A 6,000-nucleotide genomic window follows, 5' to 3' on the forward strand; every position below is an offset into this window, starting at 1 on the left:
CTAACTGTAGGATGGAGTTTATAGTGAGTATGAACCTCCTCCCCACCTCCAATCCCGGGGCCGCTTCCATCTGTACTCATACCTGTAATCTCAGCCCTTTGGGAGGCCGAGGCGGGTGGATCGCTTGAGGTCAGGCGATCGTGACCAGCCTGGCCAACATGGTGAAACCCTATCTCTACCAAAAATACAAAAATTAGCCAGGTGTGGTGGTGCACACCTGTAATCCCAGCTACTTGGGAGGCTGAGGCAGGAGAGTTGCTTGTACCTGGGAGGCAGAGGTTGCAGTGAGACGAGATTGCACCACTGCACTCCAGCCTGGGCGACAGAGAGAGACTCCGTCACAAAACAAACAAACAAACAAACAAACAAACTGTGAAAGAACGAAAAGCTTTTCCAATTATCAGAAAGGAAAGACATCTATAACCCATAATATTGTTGACTCTCAACTGAAGCAGGCATTCACAGAGGCTATGGGAGGAGTGTAAATTATTGCCATCTCTTTGGGGGAAGATGAGACACTATCTAAAAACATTTAAATGAAATATGTCACTTCTTGGAACTTATCCAACAGATCTACTTACATAGTTCTTAGGAGAAAAGGCTCATGGCATGTGGGCATCATAGGTGCATAGGCAAGGGGGCTTTCCCCAAGGCCATCTTTGTGCCACCAAAGGCTTAGTATGTTACCTTCCTTGTAATTTGCATTTCGTAATTATTCATTATAGCAAAATTACTTTCACTTTGCCACTTTGTGGTTGTGTGGCCTTGGAAGATCATTGAATTTCTCTTTGTCTCTGTTTTCTCATTGGAAAATTGAAGAGTGCACTATTTCCTGTCTAAGACTACTCCAGTTACCATGATTGCATGACAAATTACCCAAAAATATGGTAGTATGCAACAATTGTTTTTTATGTGCATGAATTCAGTGGGTTGGGAATTCAGATGGGAACTCACCTGAAAGACAGTGAAGCTGGGGGCTGGCATACCCTCCAGTCTCACTCATATTACGTGTCTGGCGATTGAAGTTAGCTGTTGGCTTGGGGGCCTCCGTTCTTCCCCATGCTGTCACTCCATGTCAGCTAGCTAGGGTTCCAGCAAGCATCCATGAGAGACAGAAAGCCAGGTGTAAACTCTATGGCTTTGCCACAACTCCTCCTTTAGCTTTGGAAGTCATACAGTATCATCCCCACTGTATTCTGTTGGTTAAGATAGTTTTAAAGTTCTGCCCAGGCTCAAGGGAGAGGTACAGTAGTCTGGTAGGGCTGCCATGACAAAGTACTACCGACTGGATGGCTTAAACAACAGAAATTAATTTTCTGACAGTTTTGAGGGTAGAAGTCTGAGATAAAGGTGTCAACAGGGTTGGTTTCTCCTGAGGCCTGTCTCCTTGGCTTGTAGATGCTGTCTTCTCCCTATGTCTTCACGTGGTCATCCCTCTGTGTCTGTCTGTGTTCTAATCTCCTCTTGTGATAAGGACACTGTCATATTGGGTTAAGGCCCACCTTAAGGACCATATTTAGCCTTATTTATCTCTTTAGAGACCCTGTCTCCAAAGGCAGTCAGATTCTGAGGTACTGGGGATTAAGGCTTCAACATATGAATGTTGGGGGAACAAAAGTCAGCTCATAACAGGAGGGAACACAGATCCCACCTCTTGAGAGAAGGTTAGCATCACACGGTACAGAGAGTTGGTGGGATGGCTCATACCAACATCATTGTCCTTGGAAAATAAAATCAGCCAACATGACCTACAGCCCCATCCTGATACCATCGGAATGACATAGATGAAGGTGATTAATAATGACAGCATCATACCGGTGTAACGTACAGGGCAGTAACTTAACTGGCCTCAAGGACAGGCCTCTGGTTGAAGGGTCCACATGCCCAGGATACATCTCATCACCTAAGTAGGTGATCTGAGCATCCCCTGTGGGTAAAGTTACACACGGCTGGGGTTTTGAACATGAATAGAAGTTACCCTTTGAATTAACCTTGAAAACAACTCGTGACTCTAATCAGGTTTTTTTGTTCCTATCTCCCATGACGTAGGGCTGAACTCTAAGCTTTCAGAAAGCACCTCTTGACAATAAAATCTGGATCTTGTAGCAAATGCTGTGTATATGCTCTTTAGCTCTAGCCCCAACCTGCTATGAACGTGCATGCCTGTAAACTGCCACCTTCCAGCATCTTTTTCTGGCCATTAGAGCCTGATTTTCCTGAAGATTCAGCAGGTTGGAATGCCAGAGAATAATGCCCTACCTGCACCCAGCAGTATTCCACCAGTGGCTGTGGGAGTGGCTCACACACTCCAGCTACCTCCCCTCATGGGACTGGGACCTGGAGTTCCCAAGAGAGATTAGGCTCCGGTTGTCCACGGGGCAGCTAGTTTTATTGTCACCTTCCCTGTCCTGTCTCCCTTCCTGTCTCCACTCCCTACAGTGCTCCTGGAGATAACTTCCCAAGTGTGCTGCCTGTTCTTGGATGTTATTTTAGGGTTGGCTTCTGAAGGAACACAAACGAAGACAGACAGATATGCTGGGGAGCTACGTGTAAGATCATGGCGAAACATGGCCAAGAACAAGGCAGTCAGCCACTCCCAGGTTTAAAATCACGTTTTCTACATTGTCTGTCTCGTATGAATCTGAGTGAAAGCCCAGATCTGCGTCACCTAGGCCACCTAAGGAGCTCCCTCCAGCCTCTGGGTGCTGCAGCTCCAGCCGCCCTCACCACATCACAGGAAACCGCGAGCACATCCTCCTGCCTTCTCCTGCGGGCTCCTCAGTGAGTGCCTGCAGAACTGCATCTAGAGCACAGGGCCGATATTGTCACCTTCCCTGTCATGGCTCCCTTCCTGTCTCCACTCCCTACAGTGCTCCTGAGAGCCGGGAGCACTCCCTGATTTGTTTTATCTTCTGCACAACTGTGTGGTTGGAATAGGAAGCAAATGACATGGAATTTGCATATGAAAAGCTATTCCCACCTGTGTCCTTGTGTCTGTAAGGACAGGAGGATCCAATCATCTCATCTGGCAATTGGTCAACCGGGACCGAGGGTTAGTGGGAAACCTGTGTGCCCCTACAGGCGGGAGGGGGACAGGGTGACCCTCTCCGCTGGCTCTCAGCCTGCCAGTGTCCCTGAACTGTTTCCAAGCCCAGGGCTCACCTGGGACAACTGGGCAGGTGTCTAGCGCTGGAGACAGCCCCTTCCCGGGTGTACTGATGAATCAGGCTTCCCTGGGGCTCTGGGGTGGATGATACCCCTCGCTCTCCCCTTCCCAAGCCTTGTGCACACCCTGCTCACCCTGGAGCCGCCTCCCTCCAGTCTCCCACGCTCACGCTTAGCTGCCTCCCAGCGGCATTTCCCTTTGCCCATGTTGCCCTCCTCTCCTCTCCCAGCTGAGTGTTCACCCCTCTTTACTTTATTTTAAACTTCGTTTGGGTTAAAGTGTTTTTTTTTCCTCCCTGACCGTTTTTCTCATCTTCTGCTGCTGCCTTTTCCTTCCCATTGCGGGTTCTTAGGTTCAGAGCCTGGGGAGGCTCAACAGTCCATCTGGTGTTTGTAGATGGCCTCGGGGGACCTGACACATGTCCACAGGCCCTTTGGAGCTGAGGGGTGGATAGGACACCTGGGGGCACACAGTCCCCCACCCCCGTGCTGCTGGGACAGGACACACTGACCCGAGGCCCCTTCTGGCTTCCTGTGTGGCTCCTGGCCTGGCCATGGGAGTTACAAAATCAGAACTGGTGACTGCCACATACCTGGGGCCTTAGCCACAGCCAAAACCTAAACCGAATGAAGCCAGGTCCCTACCTTAACCGGTCTGGAAACAAAAACAATCCCAAAGAAGAGAGAGACGCGAGCCGTTTTGGACAGGTGTGTGATTCTGAAATTGAGGGATCGAGCCAGAAACAGAAATGCGCACACCAGACCAGTTGCTGCATCCACTGGGCAGTCCGGAGCCGTGTGTGTGTGTGTGTGATGCTGGCAGGGGTGTGGAGGTGGAATTGTGTGACCAAATGCTTTTAAAAACGGTTAAACTAACTTTACAGAATTCATCCTGAGGAGGGAGCAATGGGTCCCGTTGTAAGGCTCTGGATGTGGGAATTAAAATGCATGTACGGGCTCGGTCCAAGAGCCGAATGCACTCTTAAGGAAACTGAATCTTTGCCCCAGTCGGCAAGCTCAACAGCGATGATTAAACATTTAATCAGACGCAGGATACTTTGTTGTGTGTTCATTGTGGCTACAGGAAAGGCTGCTGTAACAGATCTTTAAATAGCAAACCCGCGGCTAAATTTCACTTCATCCATCAAAGGCTGCTGCTATGCAATGACCTAATTTTAGCAGCTTATCAATCCCCCAGTGCTTGTTAGTTGATGTAACTTTGATCCTCTGATGCTAGATGACTTTTGTGCTGAATATAGCTGGAATTTAATATGAATCACTTGGATGGCTGCCCAGCTGAGCTCAACTGTATGAGAGAGAGAGAGAGAGAGAGAGAGAGAAAGAGAGGATTCGGGCTACTGAGGTGAATAATAATATACACATAGGCTTCCTTTTTTTTCTGGGGCAATCAACTCCATATCGCTAGGATGTATTTCAAGCACAATACCCTTGGACTTTTGTTTTATTTCTCCCTCCTAAACAATGAGACTCTCTTCTCCCGGCAAACATACATAGGAGGTAATCATGCGCTGCTACTGCCAAGATCTGATGACAGTGTCAATAATTGCAAGACATTTTAAATGAATTTTTTCTAAGCAAATCATTGCCTTTTGCAGTGAGCGTTTATTTCTATGTCGGGAGAGCGGAGCTGAGATGTTACGAAGGAGCAGAGAGCATCTCTCACAGCCCTCCTCCTCTCTCCTTTTCTCAATTATTAGATCGTGCTTTTTCGGCTTTGCTGCTATCTGGCTCCTCATCTGAAGTTTGAGGTTTCCTTCCGTCCCCCTGGCTCCTGGGCAGAACCACCTGTGTCCCAGGCAGCCTTCCTGGATGGGTGTGGCTGTCGCCTCACTCTTCTCCATTTGCCCTCATTGACACTATTTCTCCCCATAAAATGGAGCCCTGTGGTTTATGTTCTTCATTTTCTCAACACGGCAGGTAAAGCTTCCCCGACAAGAGGCAGATGCTGAAACACACTGGACTCTGGGATGGGCCTGGCCCCGGACAGCCTGCTGGGGTCTCGCCCACCCTGTCACTCCACCACTTTCTCATCCAAGTTGGGAGAGTCTTTTCATTTCTTCGAATTTCTCCTCCAGAATTTAACCAGTGCCTGCTTAAAACCTCCTCCACCCCAGATTGGGGTGGGGTTGGTGGAGTGGGAGGAAATACAGCTTAATCTGACTTGGCTACTGGTCAGCAGTTGGGAGAGGAGGAAACGGGACTCCCCATCTCAGGGAAGTGTGTGGATCTCAGGGTATTTAATCTCCCTGGGATTCTAGTCCTATTATCCAGCATGTCCTTTGAAGAAGCTGTCATGGTACAGGAGGCCTTTTCAATGGACATAAGATGCCTTAAGATCCTGAGAAGAAAGATTCCTTTAAAAAGAGATAATAAGCCTCTGTAATAAAGTATCCCAAATGAAATTTACTGAAATACACACCCTGTTCAAGCTAGCTTCTAGGTAGCTTGAGAAATGGCAGTGCCACAGCAGTGGTCCCCAACCTTTTTGTCACCAGCAACTGGTTTTGTGGAAAACAGTTTTTCCACAGATGGGAGTAGGGGAAATGGTTTTGGGATGAAACTGTTCCACCTCAGATCATCAGGCATTAGTTAGATGATTCTCATAAGGAATGCGCAACCCAGATCCCGCTCATGCTCAGTTCAAAATAGGGTTTGTGCTCCTGTGAAAATCGAATGCTGCCACTGATCTGACAGGAGGTGGAGCTCAGGCGGTAATGCTCACTCACCGCCACTCACCTCCTGCTGTGTGGCCCAGTCCCCAACAAACCATGGGCTGATAGTGGTTCATGATCCAGGGATTGGGGACCCCAATCA

The sequence above is a fragment of the Piliocolobus tephrosceles genome, chromosome 14 (assembly GCF_002776525.5).
Source record: "Piliocolobus tephrosceles isolate RC106 chromosome 14, ASM277652v3, whole genome shotgun sequence".
Lineage (NCBI taxonomy): Eukaryota > Metazoa > Chordata > Mammalia > Primates > Cercopithecidae > Piliocolobus > Piliocolobus tephrosceles.